The sequence below is a fragment of the Pteropus alecto genome, unplaced genomic scaffold (genome assembly GCF_000325575.1).
Source record: "Pteropus alecto unplaced genomic scaffold, ASM32557v1 scaffold22, whole genome shotgun sequence".
Taxonomy (NCBI): Eukaryota; Metazoa; Chordata; class Mammalia; order Chiroptera; family Pteropodidae; genus Pteropus; species Pteropus alecto.
In genome coordinates this window covers 4215259-4238266 of record NW_006434839.1, presented here as the reverse complement: position 1 = coordinate 4238266, position 23008 = coordinate 4215259, and the positions used below count along the sequence as shown (strand labels likewise).

General features: G+C 36.1%; 1 long non-coding RNA gene across 1 annotated transcript in view; it reads left to right on the top strand.

Moving 5' to 3' along the window:
• LOC112478693 overlaps window positions 1–23008 on the top strand; it is a 92201-nt gene that overhangs the window by 608 nt on the left and 68585 nt on the right. The window contains exon 2 of the long non-coding RNA XR_003045930.1: window positions 4063–4185. This is a non-coding gene — a long non-coding RNA (uncharacterized LOC112478693). The remainder of the gene's footprint in view (window positions 1–4062; window positions 4186–23008) is intronic.

The following is a 23008-nucleotide window of genomic DNA, read 5'->3' as shown; positions in this document are numbered from 1 at the left end:
AGGAAGGAAAGAAGGAAGGAAGGAAGGAAGGAAGGAAGGAAGGAAGGAAGGAAGGAAGTAAGGAAGGAAGGAAGGAAGGAAGGAAGGAAGGAAGAAAGAAAGAAAGAAAGAAAGAAAGAAAGAAAGAAAGAAAGAAAGAAAGAAAGAAAGAAAGAAAGGAGAAAGAAAGAAAGAAAGAAAGAAAGAAAGAAAGAAAGAAAGAAAGAAAGAAAGAAAGAAAGAAAGAAAGAAAGAAAGGAAAAATACCACCTAATGCAAATTCCTCATTCGAAAAAGTACTAATTTCAATGCAAAATAGTGGGAGCTCTGGCTTGCACTCTGTGAGATGCAAACTGCTCCTGAGCTCTGCTCTCCATCTCTCAAATAGCAAAAGTGTTGGGCAGAGGGATTCAAAACTTGCTCAGGTTTCTAGAAGTACTTGCTGGGTTAGGTGTGTAAGGAAGCTTTCCTGTGTGTGTGTGTGTGTGTGTGTGTGTGTGTGCGTGTGCGTGCGCGCGCTTTCCCCAAATGATTTCCTTTGCGCTATTCATCTGGAATCCATTTCCTTCTTCCAAACAAGGAGAAACCAGTCAAAGCCCACACAGATTAATACCAAGTATTCTCAAAGGTACAGGCCAAGACGTGCAGGGGCGCGTGGGCTTAGAGACGACCACTTCTTGCCAGTGGGGTGGTGCCAACCCCAGGTCTAGGAAACGATTCCTTCAGACATATTCATTCACTCAAGTTTGTGGTAAGCTTAGATCCTTTGAGTCTCAGAGTTGGTCAAAACATCATTTGACATCCGTTCTTGTCCCCATCTAAAAGTAGAAATTCTCTAGCCTCCCTGATGGTCATAAAGACAGATTCAGCCTTCCCAGCAATGGGCAATTCAAGTTCCTCAAGACTTCATACTTGGTTCTCTCCCATCTCATTATTTTCTCCCAACAGGATCTCATCCATAACCTCAGCTTTTCTTATTTTAAATGTGATGAGGCATAAATATTATCTCCATCCCAGCCTTCTCAAATGAACCTGCAACCTATCTAACTGCCTCTGAACCCCTCTGGGGTATCTCAAATGTACCTCAAACTCACCAAATATAAAAACTTACATTCATGACTTTATCCACAAAATTGACCCTTTTCTGCTGTTTCTTAACCCATCAGCCACTCGGTCACACAAAATGGAAACCATGGCATTATCCTCGACTGGCTCCCTGAATCACATTCCAAGTTCTCCCCATTTTACCTCATAAATATCACATCTGTCAAGTTGACCAACTTCTCCCATTTCTACTAATGCCACTACATAACGCAAGTGGCCTCAACGATCTCGCCACATCAGCTTGGACCATGTGCCGTCCGTCTCGTTCTCTGCAGCCAGAGCGATCGATGCAGAAGGCAAATCTGACCATGTCGCTCCCGGGCTTAAAACCTGATAGTGAGTTCCTCTTTCGCCAATGTCCAGCCTCCTCCATCTGGCCTACGTCCCGTGAGCGCCTCTCTTTCCCCCTCCTCGCCTTTCACCACGGTCCCATGTGATTTCATTGCTCTTGCCATATGGTTATGAGTCACACTTGCCCTCGTCATGCCCTCTCCTGCCAAAGGACCTTTGCACATGCACTTGGAATAACTTTGCCTGGAAAGCTCTTCTCACGCTTCATTACCTGGCTAACTCCTGAGAATCCTTAAAATCTCAAATCAAAGATGGCATCTTCAGCAATGCCTCCCCTGACTTTTCTAATTATATCAAATCCTTCCACTAGAGCACCATAGCATTTTTCATAATTGCACTTTTATTGACTAGATTATTTGTATAATTGTTTGTCTCTGCCTGTAGAGGGTGAGCTTTATAAGTACAAAGCTCACATCCGCCTTTGTCCCCCTGAGACAGTGTCTGATACATGGTCACTGCTGTCCCTCTCTATCCAACATTTCTTTTTCCACTCACTAGTTATTTGTCCTTGAGAAAGTCATTTAGTTTCTTCACAAGTAAATATAATCCATATTTATATATACATGGTATTGCTATAAATTATATATATACATATATATATATTTATGTAATCAATATTTTGAGGATTAGAAGAAGTAACTGTGAGGAAATTGAAAGTTCCTAGCCAAGTGCCTGGCGAAGAGGGCACTTGATAAAAGCTGTACATCTATAACTCATGTTGTAGTGGAAGACTCTAACAGGAAATAAAGGGTCCAGGGCTTTTCAAACTGTACTTTTCAGAGCCCAAAGTAGCCCATCAACCCAGACAGTGCTTTACTGAAACAAATGAGGCTTCTGGACCCTCAGGGCCCCTCTCCCAGAGCAGAGAATTCACTCAGAAACACCCAGGATGCAATTATTCTTTCCTTTAATGACATGGCTCAAATTCTTTAGTCGTTTGCTTAAATAATCAAACCTAATACTGTAATAAGATTATTAATATCTTTCACAGATATAGCTCATTTTATATGCCAGGCGTTTTATTATTTAGATCTGACCATAATCATATGAGAAGTTGTTATTATACCCGTTTTATATGAGGAATTGGAGCCTCTGTGAAACCAAGTAATTGCCCAAGGTCACAGCTGGTACATGTATGGCCAGAACTCAAATCCTAAAAGTAGTTTATTTCAAGCAGGAAGCACATAGAAGCAACTTGACCTGTTTTCCTGGGTCCAGGCCTGGTTTATACTGGCTGACCTGATATAATTAATTGAGCCTCTTATTCCCACACCATATGTGTGTGTGTGTGTGTGTGTGTGTGTGTGTGTGTATCAGTACAGCTCTTAAGAATTTGCAGCTTCGATAAGGCTGGACATTTTTTTCCCCTTAAACCCTCCCAAGTTTCTTACAGTTATTGAAATTTTGGGAACTTCTAAGATTGTCAGATGCTCTGACATTTGCCTTCAAACAGTTCCTAGTAACCTCAGATAAGACAAAATGCCCCTTCGTAAATGCCTATAGACTTTTTCATTGAACTTGATACTTTTTACCCAAGCTAATCCCTATACCTACTCTTACAAGTAGTTGCTATTATCTCCTTTTTCAGATGAAGAATATGTGACATAAGAAGTTAAATGATTTGGCCTTCGCCAGTTTGATTGACTGTAAATGAGAAAATAAATTGCTCTTTCACCTTCAGGCTGTAGAAAATGAATAGACAATAAATAGATTTCATATATGCTTACAGTAGAGGATACTGTATATTCCTTCCTGAGTAAGTTCAAATTTGTAAGGAAACTTTTAGGGGCTACTCTCAGGTATGAGTCAAGATTTCAGGATATTGTCACGGGTAAACCGATCTTGAGGTCATGTCAATGCTGACCAGTTGGCTATCTCATCCCCAAATGGTGCTTGGTAAGGCTGACTATAGGATCCAATGGCTTAATTTTTAAAATTTATTTCAAAATAATATGCCCAAATATATGACTACTATCTTCGCTTTTTAAAATCATTCAAAAATCACTAAGATTTGTCCAATTTGCTAGAATTAAAATTTTTTCTTTTCTTTTTCTTTTTTTTTTTTGGTGAGGGGAAGATGAAAAAAATAGTTGTCAATTATCTTTAGAAACATTCTAAGATAAATTCTGATGAAGCTGTTTGAGGTTTTCAAATTAAATTATTGAATATGAAAACTGAGACTGTAGTTTTCTATGCCCCTTATTCACTCTCAAGAGCTCTAATCATATTTCTTACACTAACTGCCTCAAGAGTCAAAAACAATTTTTCAATTTAAAGTAAAGTCAGACCTACAAGGAAAAGTCAGACAGAAGAGATGGATTGGTGCTAAAGACTGTAACAAACTATCCAGAGCGATCTCATTAGTGAATGACATAGAGCAAGAGCAGACAGTTGAAGAGAACAGTAGATGGAGATCTGTCCAGGAAGACATTGGTCTAGTACAGGAAACACAATGAGATGGGAACTTTATCACTGGTCATTAGGCAGTCCTAACATCTGGACCCCTGATGGCATATAGTAAGGTATGTCAGATATTTTTCTTTAGCTCCTCCCAGTCTGATCTGTGGATTCTGGGAAGCTGATCTGTATGCACTATATTAACATGCTCTTTTGCCCTCTGGTTTCCAGCTGGAGTCAGCCAGGGGAACTTGCAGGATGTCAGAGGATAAGAGGAAAACAAGATCATATTTATTTTCCTGGACTAACTTCCTTTTGCTCCACTACAACCTGACCCGTGTCCTTCTGCAAGAGGTATCCAATAACTTACCCATTCCTTAGGCGGTGGGGCCTAAGGGTGGGAATGACTCCTCGCCATGACTAGTCTCTGCTGGTTTTCCTAAACTCTTTTGGATTGCCCTCACTTTTGTGCGTAGTACAGTTATTAAACTTTCCTCAACATACTTATTTTAATGGACTATTACCAACTACGTCCCTAAGTGATAAGCAAGGACTGTTCATGAAGGTAGAAGAGTCTCTGATTTCCACGAAATGTTTAAAAAGATAATTTAGAACACTAGTTCTTAAGCAATGAATTTAAAAGGAAGAATATCAAGATAGAGACTTAGAAATAGGAGAACTATTACGTATGTGTTGTTTTTTAGAACTATGGTTAATTCGATGAGTTGGCCAAACAAATCAGGAACCAATTACTATTAATGCTTCAATTTCTTCATAAAATCAGTTATTCAGCTAATGTAATATTGAATGAAAATGCTATGCCTGGCTCTGCTCTGGGTGCTCGAGCTGCTTGGGGAAGAGGTGAAGAGGTCTTCTCATCACGGACTCCTGTGTGGCCGCAGGAGAGTGAGTGGATGGGGGTCCAGGAGACGGTCTATGAAAGGTCTTGTCTATGGCCGCCTTGGTGAGACTGAAGTAAAGATATTCAACTCGCCAAGCTGTCCTTGAAGAGTGAGAGCACGTACTTGTAGTTTATAGACAATGGGTGGTGACAGACACAGAGAGATTAGTGAGGGGATTATCACAGCACTATCTCCCTTACTCAAGATTTCTGCCTTGAGTAAGGGAGTGGTTAAATGTGCCATTTGCTGGCATAGTCAGTGTTCTTTCTTGTGAATGTTTGATTTTCAGAAACATCTAAAATTTAATCACAACCATGGTGGCTTCAACTGTCCGGCTTGTGCCAGAAACGTATTACTTAAAAGAAATGAGATACTTGTTTAACTTTTTGTTATATCTGATGTTGTATTCTGTGAACAGTCTTTAAGGAAATATATAAAAAATTTAAACAAAGTTTCAGTGATTATTTATGCAAGTATTTTGCAACACTTTATTCATCATCATCTGAAATGACATAGGATTAATATATCTTCTCTAAAACAGAAGATAAAGAAGCTCTACATAAGTAATAGATAACAATGAATACAATGAAACAACAAATGGACCATCATTCAAATCTTCCTAAAATATTTGGAATGTTGAATAGAACAATAAAATCCATTATAAGGAATTACTAGATATTTTATATTTTGAGATACTGGAGTATTGCAATATATAGGCAACAGATCTAGTTCTTACATTATATAGAGGTGAATTTATTCTCTTTATCCGAAGTCAGGGATAGTGATCTTAATATTTTAGAATACTTGGAAATATTTCCCTGAGTTTGGGGAAGTCTTTTATGTTATTTAGATGCTAAATCATCTGTGAGAAAACTTAAATATTCTGATTTTCTCAGATTTTCCTTACCTCCTGCTTCTGCTGTTTCTAATCTTATCAGGGTAAAAAAAAAAAAGTCCTCATTTTAATATGTTCTTTTTTGAATCAAACATAATAATATTTCTGGTTTATTTTTTATCTTATTTTATTTGGTTAGAAATGCTTAAAGATTAGAGGCTGAAAACACATTATAATGTCCATTTATCTCGATGAGGAAAAGTTAAAGTTCTTTACAGACACGGTCAATTACAGAATACCTTCTGGAGTAGTTGTTATCATTGGCCCCCCATTCTCATCTCACATATCTGAGAAAGATGCTTTAGAAACCTAGGGCTTTGGTATCTAAAGCACAAATCACAAAGGAAAAGATTTTCACGTTTGTCTTTGAAAATTATTTTTAAAATCTATGTTACACAAACCTTCTTAAACAAAGCTGAAAGACAAACTGCAAATTGTTTGCAATATATATAAAAGAAAACAATAAATATTCTTAATAAATAAATAGCTTTTGCCCATCAATAGACAATTGGATAAAGATGTGGTACATATATACAATGGAATATTACTCAACCATAAAGAAAAATGAAATCTTACTGTTTGCAACCACACGGATGGACCTAGAGGGTATTATGCCAAGTGAAATGTCAGAGAAAGACAGATATCATATGAGTTCACTTATATGTGGAATCTAAAGAACAAAATAAATGAACAAACAAGACGAAAACAGACTCACAGATACAGAGAACAAACTGATGATATTTAGACGAGAAGGGATTTGGGAATGAGTTAAAAAGGTGAAGAGATGGAGATGTACAAATTGGTAGTTACAAAACAGTCACAGGGATGTGAAGTACAGCATAGGGAATAGTGTCAATCACATTGTGTAACTATGTATAGTGCCAGGTGGGTACTAGACTAATCAGGGGATCGGTTCATAAATTACATAAATGTCTAACCACTATGCTGTACACTTGAAACTAATGTAAAATAATATTAACCATCAACCCTAATTGAAAAATAAAAATTAAAAAAACAAAAGTCATAAAGTGATCCTACAGTAAAAAAAAAAAAAATCACAGTGATTAATTGTGCTTTATTCCAAGGAGGCATGGCTGATTCAATATTTGAAAATCACTCAATGTAATCCATCATCGTACTAAGCTGGAGAAAAATCACATGACTATGTGATGTTAAAAAAAAGCATTTGACAAAATTCAACACCATATAACCTTTTGGGACTGGACATTTTTAGTCAGCGTAATTCTCCATGGATTCGTCCACGTTTCTGTGTGTTTCAATAGTCCATTCTATTCATTGCTGAGTAGCATTCCATAATATGGACACACCACAGTTTAGCATTCACCTGTCAAAGGATATCCGGGTTTTTTCCATTTCAGAGCTATTGCAAACAATGTTGATATAAACATTCCTGTAGTGCGGGATTGTGCGTGAACATAAGCATTAGTTTCTCCAGGTAAAATGCTTGAGAATGTAATTGCCAGGCCGGATGATAAATAAACGTTTGGTTTTTAAGAAAGTCTCTTTGTTTTCCAGTGTGGCTGTGCCATTTTCCATCCCCATCGGTAATGTGTGAGTGATAGTTTTTTTACACATTCTGACTGGCACTTAGAAAAACATTACATTAGCAAACGGAAAGATTTCAATTATGTGTGGATTTAATCATAAATAAACTTCAACACCTTTTCGAGTAGATTTGTTCCTCAAAAGAACTACAGTTTCAATCTGATAAAATTCGTTTCCGACAGAAAAGTAACAGGTACCATTAAATGCCTCTCGAAATTTTACTATGAAATATAGAAATAAGAAAGATCTAATTCCCTCTTTCCTCACACTCTGAAAGTATATCTGAGTTTTTCAATCTGTTAATGAAAGCTCCTTTTCCTACAGATCTGTATTCTCTGGATGAAAATTCTGCTCAGGTTTTTCAAATAAATGCCCTCAGCTACAATGCGATAACCCTGCCTTTTAAGCATTTTATTTAGTATGGTAGTAAACTCTTTAGCTATAATTAAAAATTAATTTTAAACGGCTGTACTGTTTAAGAAACAGAAGCAGGACAATGATACTGTAATTTAAAATTAAGCTAAATGCCTGCTTCCCCTTACCTCTCCATCAAAGGCCCAAGACATTGTTTCTCACCTTTAAATCCTGAAAAATAAAAAGCCAGTCATTAAAATGGTAACTTCTTACAGCACAAGGCTTTTCATACTTCCTTTCTGAGCATACATGTAAGAAATATTCATTTCAATCAGATGAAATATGATTTTTTTCAACAAAATCTCAGGAAAAAAATAACGATGAACAATAAACAAATCAAAACATGTATTATTAAACTCATAATATAAAACTATAATTAGTTTACCTTTTAAATACCCAGTAAAACAATTTCAATGCTTTTTAGTTTTTGCAAGATTGGGACAAATCCCTTGGAAGGGTGTTTGGAAATATTACTGCAGAAAAAATAATATAATTGAAGGGAAATATAAATACTCATGGGGGAGATGAGACTCAAAAAAAAAAAACATTAAAAAGCAAAACAAACAAACAAAAAAACAATTAGCTAAGGCAAAAAAACCAAACACCTAATAGAGACCAAGACCCTGCCTTCAAATATGTTGATCTAGTACACAGCAAAGTTTCAATCTGTTCATGAAAGACCATCCAAACCTATAGAAAAACTTTATAGTTCATTTGAGCCAAATTTTCGAGGACATGCCTGGAAGCAAATCTCAGCAAACTGAGAAAATGCTCCGGAGAATGGCAATTTTGCAGTTCCTTTTAAGCATTTAGAATAAAAAGAGAAAATGTATGGAAAGTAAGTGAAACCCATTCCTTGGTGGTCGATTAAGGAAGCGAGAGAAAGCGAAGAGGGGAAATCTCTAGGATCAGACAAAAAGCAAAATGGAAGAGCGCACACTTCTTTCACATTGGTGGGTCAGGCTAGTTAATAACTAACATTTGCACCACGCAGAGCTGGGGTGGGGAGAACAAGATAACCATGCAGGGTTCTGTGGTCTCCTGCTTTGGTCTTGATGGTTGTGCCTTAGAGGGGTAGGAAAAGAAAATTACTCTGACATTTCAAAAGTATGTACCCTCGATGCATAAGAACAGCATACAGAGCTCATGCTAAGGACGGTGTAGGCTGGGGACGTGACTGCTCAGTTAGGAATTTATGATCAGACCATCTTAGGTGGTTACACTTGGTCACTGTGCTTGTCAGGCCTGCCATGTGGCCCCCTGAGCTTGTCACGTTTATTACATAGCCCCTTTTTCCATTCACAAGTCTCTTCACATTTATTCAGCATCTTGTAATATATAGGGTATTATGACGTACACTGGGGTAGAATGAAAAATACAGCATACTCCAGGCTCTCTCAAAGCTTCTATTCCTCTGGTAGGAGCTCTGTAAATATTTGATGAACACAAGTTATATATGAAGGAATGAATGGATTAATGAATGAGTAAATTGATAAACACTCTATAAAAAAACCTTTATACAGAAAGAGATCATGAAAACAGTCATTTTATAGCAAAAAAAATTTAGACAGTGTCTCTGAAATTATTAATAACCATTGTGTAAATGTAAATATCTACTGATTATCAGAACGCATGATAACAATTTGTTTATTCAGGCACATTGCTGAACTTCCTAAACTTAAAATAGACCCTGGCACATAGCAGGTGCTCAAGAAATATTTGTTGAGTAGCTATAAAATGCATGCGATACCATACATCAAAAAACATTTTTAAAAACTACCCCGTCACCAAGATCTAAGATCAAGTCATCAAGTCGGTGGTACCAAGCAAAGCACTTTTTGAGCTGTAAGGATTTCCAGTCCCTGTAACCAAATAATAAATTTCAAATTGTAAAAGAAAAAGCAAAGTTGCCCCTTTCTCTCTCTCTCCCTCCCTCCTTCCCTCGCTCGTCCTTGGTATTCAGAGGCACCATGAAGTCAGCTGGAAATGGCGATTTTTTTTCTGACATTAACACTTTTCCATCACTCTGAATTAGTATGCACAGCAGCTAATGTGCTATGAAAGTCACTTACCAATAACAATGCAATCTTTGAATACTAATCTGAAAGGATTCCAGCCATAAGGAAAAGCTGCTAATTTGATTGGACGAAGCTAATAAGGGAGCCTTGAGCAAAATAAGTGACGGATTCTTATTTTCATGCATCTCCTCCACCCTGCTTTGACTCACGTCTCTGCCTTTCTTTTCCATTCAAAGGAGAAAACTCAGCATCCTTTTACTAAGACAACTGTATATCCAGTCCTGATAATCCTGCTACTTCACAGATCTATCCTGCAATGGTGATAGATGAGTAATTAGTCTATTAGTAGAACAATCGTATTTGGCTTTTCTTCTCTTGGAAATTAACAAACGGCTCTTTTAAATTTTTTAAATGTTCATCTTTTCTTTCTTAATTCATCTTTTTGGAAACCCAATGCCTACCTGCTTCAATAGATTAGACACATTAGTCTCAAGCCTGACGGCATAATATATCCTATGAAGATCTTAAAATAACATTGATGACTTGGTTTCACCTCAGAACAATGAAATCTGAACTTCTGAGATTGTGGCCCCCACTTCTGTATTTTTTTAAAGCACCCTACGTGCTTGAGGCACAGTAAGAATTGAGAACCATTAGCTGTGGTTATTAATTCAGCCCTTGCAGACCTAATTACATTTACGGACCTTTTTAAGACCATAAACATCACTCTTGTTCTTGGAACACGTGTCTTCTAGCACATGGGAAAATTAGGAATGAAAGTGATTGGATGGAGCAAATACTTTCCTGCTTTATAGGGAAATCAGTTTTTCTAATATAGGGACCAAAAATGTAATCTGTGTAAGGATGCCATCTTAAGTTCTTTTTTAACTCTTTATTTTGAAATAATTTGAGGTTACCAGCAAGTTACAAAGACAATACAGAGAATTTCCATATTTCCTTCACCCAGCCTCTCCTATTAACATCTCACTTAACCATAAAACGTAGACTAAAATCTTAACATCATTCCAATCCTATTAATTAAAACACAGGCTTAATTTGGGCTCCTCCAACTTTTCCACTAGTTTCCCTTTTCCGTTTCAGGATAGAATCCAGAATATCGCTTTGCGTTTACTCAGCTCATCTCCTTACTCTCTCCTGTGAGAATTTCTGTCTTTTCTTGTTTTGTATGATTGACACTTTTGAAGAGTACTCACGGTGTTTGGTGGAATAGCCTCAATTTTGATTTGCCTGATGCTCCCTCATAATTAAACTAGGATTATGGCTCTGGGTGAAGAAAAGCAGAGGGGTAAGGTGTCTCTCCTTGCTTCAAATCAGAGGTGTGTGACGTCAGCATGATCGGTCGCTGATTATGTTAACTTGATCACCTTGTGAAGGTGGTGTCTGTCAGGTTTCTCCACTATAAAGTTACTATTTTTAATTTTCTTTCCATACTCTATTCTTTGGAAGTGAGTCACTAAGTCTAGTTCATACTCAAGAGGAGATCAATTGACTATTATTTGAAATTCTTCTATAAGGTTGATTTGTTCCTTCTCCAACATTTGTTTATATGTTCGATTGTTTATTTTTATCAGTATGGACTTATGAATGTTTATTTAATTCTTTGTGATAAAATACAATATATTCATTATTTATTTTGTTACTCAAATCATCTGAGCTTGGGCCATTGGAAACACTTTGAAGCTGGCTTCTGTGTCAATTTGATATGTCCCATTTTTGTTTGTTTTGATTTATTTGAGCATTTTTTCACTTTTTGACATTACAAGAATCTCTAGCTCATTTTGTATTTTCCATACTCCAGTTCTAGAATCATCCATTTCTCCAAGGAACTCTGGTTTCTTTCATCGGAATGTGTTCTTTAGATGCCAGAATCTGAGCACTAAGTCTGTTCATTATTAGAGGAGTGTCACTATGATAAGTCTTTTTCAAACTGTTTTCTTTTCTACTTAGCATTTATACCTAAATCCTGCCTTTCAAAGAGCTATAAGAATTCTCAGAATCTGAGCATTAATAGTAAAAGTAAGATCCACTGTAACTGCGAGACATAAATTCTGTTTCTTAAACTGATGCTAGGTACCTGGACGTTTTTGTAATCTTGACTTTCTTTTTCTAGATGTTTTTATTATTGATTTAAAAAGATATTATGAATGCTGTGGATTTTGCTAGACACAGTGGATGCTGTCTACTGTCTTTTCTTGAAAATGATACTCTATCATATAGCTAGAGAAAAATATTGTATATGTGGATGACCTTCTTTGGCCCTTTTAGTAGTTCTCAAAGTTGATGGATATCATCAAATTGCTGGCACACCTAACAGCTGACAGCTGAATTATTTACCCCACCTCTTACACCAACTCTTAAGAGCACCACATTTTAGTGATTCGTTTTTTTTTTTAATCATTTATCCCTTTTTCGTTTGTTTCAAATGCCTAAAGTGTTCAACAAACAACAGCTGTTTCTAGCTAAGGCTTTTATAGGAAGCTTGGCAGTTTGGGATATGGGTTAGTTTTAGTGACAGCAGCATTTGGAGTTTATACTGACTCCAACAGTGAATAGGACTCGATATCAGAAATTGATATGAAATCCTGATCATTAAATCCCACCGTAGTAATAATAGAAATACTTTCTAGAAAAAGAAAACAAAACAAGGGAGAAGCATTCAGGTCCAGTGCAATTGTGCCATCGGGGAACTCATCAAATGTTCGTAGCAATTCAAAGGCACGAATCACATGAAGGAGGAGTGATCTGTACCTGCTCTGCAGCCGCCGTGTCCATTTTTCCTCTTCCCAATGACACCACATGGAAAATAGCCTGAGTAGGAATTTGATGTACCAGCTTTCAGGAAGATAAGATGCCCAAAGGTAAAGTGCCATTTTTCTTGGGGTGTGACAAATAGCAACCGTGACGAACAGCTTATACATTATTCAGTGATATTTGCTTTAGTTGTTCAGTGAAACCCAAATTACTACAATATGATGTTGAAAGCATTTACATAGATCTGCGTAACTGTGAGATGGAGGTGCATAAATCTGCCTAGAAAAATTTTACAAGGCTGCAAATAACCAAACTGAGCCTTCGAGAGCGAATGGACATGGAAAAAAGTACAAAACACATAGAAAGGAATAGAGTTTAAATGCTCAATCGTTTTTCCCAGGGGAATAGAAGGTCGATCTTGGAAACGCAAAATTGAAAATAAGAAAAACATTTTTTTAAATGTCAGATTTTTAAAAATTAAATTTATCGGGGTAACATTTGTTAATAACATTATACGTTTCAGAGTTTTAACTCGGCTTTCTCTAAGGTCAGCCTCTCGGTGCTCTGTAAGTGCTCATCTCCCAAAGGGCAAACTCAGGCGCTTTCCAATTATTTACTGGAATTACTTCCAGGACTTTATCTGTGGTTTTAAAGTCTTGACTGTGGCATGACAATCAGGAACAGTTTACACACACACACACACACACACACGCACACACACACTCTCTCTCTCTCTCTCTCTTTCTCTCTTATGAAAGTAATTTATCTGCTCCTGCTGAGAAGACAATTAGTGTCATGAAGAATCTTTTAGTCTAGAATCAAAATGCCCTCATTAAAAACAAAACAAGAAGAAAATTTTTAATCTCATTATGCTGTTACCAGAAAGAACAGTCCATTTCTAGTCTGTTTTTTTTTTTTCCTGTTTATTTCCTTTCTGTTGCAGTGAAAAGATGGGTTTTGCTTTAACAAAATCCCAATAAGTGAGAATACAAAATAATCAAAATAAAACAGAGAGATTTGGTTACTTTTCGCAAGAATTTTTCCAGGAGCTTCCCTTCCGGAGTTGAAATCCCTAGGCCTCTTGGAAGAGAATTTGATGTTCCAAATTAATTGACAGGAACCTTTTCAGGAACATTCCACTTAAAAGACTATTTTCTTGGATCTTACACCTTTCTAGTCCTGTGGTTACCATTATGTGATCTATTAATGGAACCACTTATGATACTGGGCTAATTGCAACACTAGGTCAGTTACACAGCATTGCTGTTAGTTTTCCATTCTGTGCTCTGAAAGATGCAAAAGAAATAGAAAGTTCAATTCCATACTCAAGAATGCCCCAAGTCTAATGGGCTTATCAGCACTTCATATGCATCAGCATGAAAAAATAAATAAATAGAGCTTATAAGGTGTAACAGGATAAAACAGAAAAAGAGGAATGATTAAACTTCATTCTGGCAGAGAGACCAGCAAAAGATGTTGTAAAGATGAGGTGAACCCCGTAGTGCTCGGTACAGCTATTTCTTATCTTCTTCTTTTTTTTTTTTCCTTAGCGAGTGACCTGTGCAGGTCCATAATGACACCGTAAAGGCATAGAACAATCCATCTTGTCATCTAGAAATCTGGCATGTAAAGGCAGGCCTCTCAGGGGACACGCCGAAGAGAAAGGCACAACTATGCAAGTTAGGAGAAACCACTGAAAGATATCTCTTAGAATCATATTATTTAAGAAGCTGGGTTTCTGAATACTTGGAATGTTTGAACAGGAGGGGACTTCTGAAGTTAGATCAAGTTACACTAGACACTATCGGTGTTTTCCTTCAGACTCCTAGGGCTATTTCCCAAGAGGTACAGAATTCTACATTTTTAATAGGTTTCTCTGGATGATTCTGTGAAATCATTACCCAGGGTGAAGCAGGAGCCGATAGGGGCCAAAGGAGCCTGGGATGCACTGAATCCATCCAGTGCAACTTTGATCAGTTTTAAATATTAGGTTTCTGGGTAAGACTTCTTTTGAAAATAATAGTGTTGTTGCTTAAAAATAAATGCAGGCATGAGTGGACATTTTTATTTTAATTCCATATCCAACTCATCTTCCTGTACTAAGACTAGAATTGCCAGGATCTGTTCTAACGAAAATTTCTTCCAACTCTCCTGTTCAATGCCCTATATCTCACTAGAGCACTTAGCGTTATTTTTTTTTTTCATTGTTATCACTTTTTTAGAACTGTTTATCTGACACCTGTTTTAACAAAAGATATCTTGATTTGCAGAACAGACAAATTTTAGACAGATATTTTGACAGCAAAATGTATATCTCCTAAAGAAATAAAGGTCTGTTTGCTTATATATTTTGGCAAGAAACTGTTTTCTTTCGAAGATTTTCAAATATTACTTAAATAATTTCTAATTTTTTTCAAGGAATAAAAGCCTGAGTCAATAAGGTCTGAGCACAAAAAATTTTGACTCAAAACTTTGATAATCTTTTCCCACATGATTTCACTAAAATAGCATGAATTTTGAAAATTTCTGTTTGGCAAAAATGTACTAAAAATTAATAACTGTTTTCTTTCATGTTGCCATAGACTTCTAGTTTACTAGGATAGAGTATAAATTTAGATCTGCTTTTCCTACAATATGTTCTATACAATATTAAGGGGCTAAAATATTTTCATAGGTTTTAATGTGAAAGCGATGCTCATGTAAACCTTTCAGAAAAGAGTTTAAAAGTGATGTAAGTTTGTTTACTGATGGCTTGTTGGAGGGTGTTAGTACGCAAGGAGTCCCAAGAAGAAAACAAAATAAACTGCTTAGAGAATTCTTTCTTTCAAGGATTATCTCCTGGGATTACTGTTCTGCAAAACAATTTTAGAGAATCACTGGCCTAGATATTTCCTCCATTTAAAACATTTAACTATATTAAACACTCATGCATACACTGCAGAAAGTGGTGATGGGATACAGTTGGAAAAATTCATTGGTCGATTTACTGGAAAATTAATTTCTTTTTCAAGACTGATAAATTATAAATTGTCTAAATACCTTATATTATTTTAGTTTGGCCATTTAGAAAATAACCTCTTTTGAAGGCAAAATCGATTTATTCCTACTAATTCTTAAGTATCTTTCTAAAATAGTGTAAGTATGGATCTGTCCAAAAGTTGTAGGATGAAAGTTGATTCCGATAACCCACTTTAGGTTTGTGAGTCCCTGGTCTTTATTGCTGCAATTTCTCTGTTGTCTGAGATTCTAGAAAGAGGATTTTCCAGCTCTACCCATCATTGAAGTATTACCTGATTGTGTTAGTCCAGGTTATTATAACAAAGGACCACAGACTGGGTGGCTTATCAACAACAGAAATTTATTTTTCACAGGAGGCCGAAAGTCCAAGATCAAGATACCAGCATGGTCTGGTTCTGGTGAAAGCCTTCTTCTGGGTTGCAGATTGCAGACCACTCACTATATCCACATGACAGAAGGGGTGTGGGAACTTTCTTAGGCCCCTTTTATAAGGCACTAATCTCATTCATGAGGGCTCTGTCCTCATGATCTAATCACCTCCCAAAGGCTCTACTTCCTGACACCATTACATCGGGCATTAGGATTCCAGTATGTGAATTTGGGGGTTGCACAAACATTCAGACCATAGCACTGACTGTTATCATCATGAGCCTGCAGTCCAGAAAGACTCATGAATTTCTGCATCAATAGAGACTGAAGAACTGGGGTAGAGTGGAAAGAGCAGCATCTCTCTTGGAGCCCCCATGGTCAGTGATGCATTGCCTCATTCTTAAGCATGACTGGATGATCCAGAAATGCAAAATGTTGTAGTAAAGCCAGCAACATGGAATAGAAAAACTAAGCTAAGCAAACAAGAAAAATAAATACTGAGAAGAATCAGAAATAATTTAGGGTACAAAGAAGAACTAAAAAAAAAAACACACCAATATTTAATTACATCCTTCCAAGTAATTCAAGAAGATATACTGCCCTATGTTATAAGGAGTGCTGTAACTCCAGATCTGATAGATGGGCCACAAATCTCTGTCTAGTAATTTTTGGTTGGAAGCAAGTTAATGCATATAATATATTGTATTGACTCTAAGTATTATTTTGGTTTTTTTTAGGATTTTTTTTGTCATTGCAATAAGCCATTAAATTGATTTAATTGAATCTGTGAAATTTGTCTCATATGCAGAGTGCAGGTATCTATAGCTTTTTGTTTGTTTGTTTGTTTTCCTTGCTTTATAGTTCAGATGTTTGAAGCTATTTACAGTATCCATCTCTTCTGCCTGGATAAGGAATAGGTCCAAAAATATAGAAAGTTTGTAAGATTCCTTAGACTTTCAGATTTTTTTCAGGTTCTACTGGATATCTTATGTGAGTATATAATTTATCAATCAGCCAGCAATGTGGACTATCTGTTATTTTAGCTTCCAAAAATCTCTCCCTTACACTAATAACACTTCTTATACTGTTGCCTGTCTTTGACCATTTTCCACTGTCCTTCAATGATAATTTTTAGTATTTTTTTTGATATATGTTTTTTTCCGCAAGAAAAGAATCACATAATGTTATCAAGCTGCTGAAAGCAAGGTCATTTATGTTTTTATTTCCCTGAACACTGTGGATGAACATCTTGTTTTTATGTTGACCTTGTATCTTGTGATTTTTCTAAACACATTTAGGATTTCCTACATGGACAAATCAAACATGGACAAATTTCCTACATGGACAAATAGCAAAGTGAAGTGGCAGACTTAAATAAAAATATAGCTATAATACTATAACTATAATATTAGATACTATATATAAAAAGGCCTACATATTCTAATCAAAAAGAGATTGTTCAACTAAATAAAAAGGCAAGAATTGACTAAAAGGTATCTATAAGAGAGGTATTTAAAGTCAAAGTATATATCGAAAGTAAAAGGATTAAAAAAAAATACTTTCCATCCTTTTACTTTCAGTATATAATAAGCTCTGGGGAATAGCTAATCTGGAAACTTAAATAAGTTGAGGTCTCAGGCTCTACATGTAGTAATCCTCCAGTATGTTCAGCTTGTGGCCTTCATCCTACTCCAAACTTGAGATAGATTGGATACAGTATATAAAGCTCACCCTCAGGAGCTGAGTGATCCAAATACCTATGATCAAATCCAAGTGCAAGAAGGCTTGCTCTAGATTTTTTCCGTTAAGGAGAGAGATGTTTGCTTTCTCTCTTCTGAGTTTACATATGAGAATTTTCATGGAATGTACAATAAGAACTAGGACTCTGGACTTGATTAGAAAGTCATGGGCTGAGAGTGTCACGTTTAGCAGTGGTCCAGTAAGTCTCAGACACAGCTCTGAGATTATGTTCAGAGAAGGCAGCTAAGAGAGAGTAACATGTAGATGGAATGGGTTAAAGTCTGCAAGACTTTCAGGGTTTAAGAGAATATTAGTCTGGATTGGGGATCACAGTAGAAGAATGGAAACTAAAAGACTAGCAACCTAAGAGAAAATTGGAGACAAGGAGCAGTCAGGTTCTAGCTAGGAGGCTTCAGCAGAAAGTATAGGGCATCAATAGGAAAAATGGAAATCAATGCTAAGTTGAATACTCTGTGAGTCATAGTTTTCCCCCCTCGTTCAAGATCGGACTGTCTGAAAGTGGAGATCCAGGGGGACATCTGACCTTAACTTTGAAGGGCAATAGGGTGAGAAGCAAGGTAGTTCTTGACAAAGGTCTGTACAATCTATGATCCCAGCTATCTCAAAGCTCAATTTCCTGGTACCCTTTCCTCTTGAAATTTGCATTTCACCACTGTCATATCATTATCGGATTTTGATGTAGATTTGAAATAATGAAATAAAGTAGCCAGATTTTTAAATTACTTGACCTATCTGCCTGTCTCTGCTCAAGAAAGAGGGCAAATGAATGTGACTTCTGCAACCCCCTGAGATTGGCCTCTTGTTGGCAGACAATCGGAGAGGAGAACTGGGTATTATCAAACCCTCTGAAAGCTTTTAAATAAAAGTCTTGTGATTTCCGGCTTCCTTCCAAGTGTAATTTGTAATGGATGGAGATATATTTAAAATGAGATTTAGCTACGCCTGATGGTCTTAAGCTGACAGCGCCTTCGACTCATCTACCTGTCCGCCATAGTTAAGAAGCTCTAGTTTGCATAAGAAAAAAGCTCATTGCCATGAAGGAAGGAAGAGTTAGTTTGCATATCTAGTCAGATTAGACCTTTGGATTGTCTTCCTGGTGGGGAAGAACGAAGTTATGGAGGATTTTTGGTCATATCACATGTCCCTTAGCAAGGAAGGGGCTTATTTAAAAGCAGCATACTTATAGTTAAAATCGAGAACAATATTTGAAATTATGTGAACCTCATTTCACATTCTTAATAATTTTGTTTTGAATTCTGGATTCTAGTCATTTACTAAGAAACCAATCAAAATGCGTGGGTCAATTTTTACGATGTAGCTTTTATATGTAGTTTGAATTTTAAAACTTAATATTTGTCACTATGAAAATGAATGATAAGTATAAGCAAGAGAAATAAAATAAAAATTCACGCAGTCTTTCTTGTCAATTTTTATCCATATAATTTTGATATCAGTCCTTCCAATTATTTTTATACACATATATAAACCAACATTATAAAACTGGGGTTATTGAACATATGCTTTTAAAAATAAAAAGATAATTTGTTTTTCATAGTAACATATCTTCAGTGCTTTTCTTTATCCACATATATTCATGAAAAAGTTGGTTACGAATAATTGATTATGCAAACATATATATTCTGACTTACCCAAAAAATTCCACTGAGATGAGAGCGAAGATTTATGCTCTGAAGAGGATAATTGGAGGGTCTCTGCCCTGGAGAGACGGGGAGACAAATGCAGTTGAGGCAGTGCCCAAGTGAAAATGAAGAAATAAGTGTAGGTTTATAGAGTAAATGTTCAGTTTCTCTCCTTACCCCTACCCCCACCAGCACCCAGGCTTAAACACTCTAGATTAAAGAAATTGAGAAACTATTTTTCTAGAGAATCTGACCCGCCCATGAGGAAATACATAGGGTCATCTACAGTTAAACTACAGCAGACCAGCCACACCTACTCTTATAGTTTACCATCAGCATTTTAATCTGCTCTTAAACATGAGTGAGCAGACAACCAAGGATCACCTGCCATGTGAGGAAATCCTATTAAATAAAATACAAAAAGCAGACAGAAAAAAAAAAAGAGGTAACAGACAAAATGGACTACAGGAAAAGAATACCTTTTCTCAACTTTTATCTTGAAAAAATATCAAACCCAATGAATATTCTCCCACTTTCCCTCTCATGATAAATCAGAAAATTTTGCTTCTAAATAATTCAGGATATATCTCCTAAAAATAAGGATTTTCCCTGTATATTGTCATTCGCACATCTAAGAAAATTAATAACAATTCTTTATCATTTACCTTCCATACGATCCCACTGGTGACTTTATCGAAGCTTCATTTTTATTCCACGATGCAATCAAGAGTTGGTAAATTGCATTTTGTTTTTGGTGATTTTAGACTTTACAATAGAACAGTCCCTCTGTCTTTTGTTTTTCGTGACATTTAGTATTTTCAGGAGCCCAGGTCAGTTGTCTTCTCGATAGAGCAACCTATATTCTGGATTTGACTGTTTGATCATGATGTCATTTAACTTATTTCCTTATTTCTTATATTTCTTAAAAATAGATTTACTCTGTGGATGATGTTATTTTATGTTCATGTTAGAAGAGCCTATAAATTTAGATAGAATCACTAATGAGAATAATGAATGATGCTAAATCCCATCACTTGGTTAATGCAACAAAATTTTGGGAGCTGAAAAGATCTAAGAGAAGAAATAGTCTTTCTGGTTAACCAGATCTAAGAGGAGAAATCTGAAGGAAAGGAGCTATAATTAACATCATAAGAGAGACAAAAGGTTTTGCAACTATGGAATAAGAAAAGAATGTTTTTACAAACATCAAGGAATCTTTAAAAAAATCAGATAATAGTTCTTTAAAAATAAAGCATAATAGCAGATATTCAGTAGAAAGTATAATAAAGAAAGTTGAGATAATCACCTAGAAAGAAGAGAGGGGAAAAAAGTCTGAGTAGGAAAATAGAGAAAATATAAGAAAGAGAAAGGGTCTTGGAGATCCAAAATATGACTAAACGCACTTAAAACTTAGTAGAAAAAGACTGAAGGAGATAAAATTATTAATAAATAATTCATAAAAAATTCTGTGACTGAAATTGATTTTTTTCTCTAAATTTGCTCCATTAATCTGTCTTTTTACATCATGTGATTTTATTTGTTGTAGCGATATATGTTTATGCTTGGTAGGGTAAGCCCCTCTTCATTCTTCTTGTGAAATTTTTTTTGATTATTTTTATTCATTTAAATCTTATCATATTTAATGTCATTTTGCAAAAAACAACAAAAAACAAAAACAAAAAAAAACACCCTCTCCCAAAGCCAGTGTATATTTTGATTTACAATGTAAATATAAAGCTGAATCTAAACTTTATCTTTTAGAAGGTGTTTTCCCATTCAAAGTCATTTATTTTATCACATGCAGTCAAGCCATCTTGTATATCTTCTGCTATTTTTGATTGACTGATTTGTCAATAAATCCTACAATTTTTTGCATAGTTAAGTCCTAGATACTTTGTAAATTTTTTGCTGTTATAAACGGGATCTGTTTCCACTACATTTTCTGCACTGATACCTCGGCCATAGATTTATGAGAAAAATCAAAGGCGAGCAGTCAGCATGGGTAAAGCTGCAAACGGTCCTGCCGGATAGGTGCTCCATGAGCAAACCAGCATCTAATTCTCACTGCCCAAACCAGAGTCCAGATCTGCTCTAGACTGAAGCTGAGATGCCAGGGGGCACAGGACTAAGGTGATTCTACAGGAGTGTCCAGGCAGAGATGCCTTAGTAGCTGAGATATCAAGCATTTCATGGCTGGGATATCAGGCATTTCATGATTGGCTTAGAGATTGGATTGCATAAGTAGCAACTGAGGTAAGACTATTTCCCAACGAAAGAACATTTGAAGAATGTCTTGGTCTTCTCTACCATGTACCTTCACTTAGTTTCACATGGAAAATTATAGCTCTAAAATTTCCATATTCTCTGTTTTGATATCCTTCTGTGCAACACTTTAAAGCAAAATAGTATAGCAGATCTGAAAGAAATGGCTTTGGGGAATGAACAAAACCATTTTAAAATTTATGTTTAATATTTGTTAAAACAATCGAATTTAACATTACTTAAAAACCAAAAATATCTAGAAAAAGCTCTTAGAGAAAACAACACCAAGGAAAAATTTCTCACTAATTACAAATCGTAAACACTCCTTGTTTTCTCTTTTTTCTTGAAAATCCCAAAAAAAGAAACAGTTTATTTTCTTGCTTCTTTTCTTAAACTGGGAGATTAAACGACTCTTAACTTTGGCTATCTCTCCTGCAGTCTGTATTCAGATATTACTGCGGCTAATTCACACAGATGGCTAACAGATTTCTGAAGCCCCAAGTGTTCCATTTCGAAGGGTCTCATTATATATAAGCATTGAGCTTTATTGCAACTTGATTCTGTATAAATAACTTCACATTCTACAAGGGAGAGAGAGTCCTGGCAGAGAGTCTCTCTTGGCATGGATACCCTAACTGTAATCTTTCCCATCTCTTATATGAAATTGACCTATTTAAGCTTCTTATTTCTGTCTGGGTTAATTTTGCTAAATGATAATTTCCTAGGAAAGTATTTCCTTTAGATTTTCTTATGTGTTGCGATACAGTTGCATATAATATTTTTACGTGCAACTAAACCCATAACTTCTGTATTTGTGGCTCTGTCTCCTTTCTTATGCCTAACATTAGGCGATATTTTTATCTTCTCTCTTTGTTGTTCATCAGACTTGTTAAGATCTAAACAGAGAAGGACTCTCTCACCAGAGGAGCAGTACCAGAGATCTCTGAGTGAGGGTTAGAACTTCTCTCTATAGCACTAGGTGTCAGAGGAAAACAAGGAAGAGTCTACAGACTTTTCAGGACAAACAAGGACACAGTACGCTGCTGAGCTGTTACTCATACAGCACAGCGTGGCAAAATGTTCACAGATATGCCCTCCTCTCATATTCCTGTCCGTGAGAAGAGAGGCAGTTATGAAGGAGGGATGCAGCCTATCAGATATTATGCGAAAATAATGATGGAATAAGCAATTCACCCAATAGAAAGGTATACGATGACGACTCAAAACTGCAATTAATTCTTGACATTTTTTAATTAAAGAAGATGCTTTACGCTCCAATATGTTTTTAAAAATTAAGCAAAATAAAATCAATATGAATGATGTTGGGCTAGACAGACTAAATAAGTCTGTAATTTTGAGCATGTGTCCTACGTTTTTAAGGGTAGAAATCAATGTCCTCAATCACACACAGTCCTAGATGTTTCTGAGCTTTTTCACTATAACTCCCTGGCAGATGAGAGCTTGGAGGAGGAACAATTGATCCCCAAGCTCCTTCGAGCCTAGAGAGGTCTCTTTCTAAATCACTGTCATTATTCAGATACAGAAAATCTGAATGAGGAA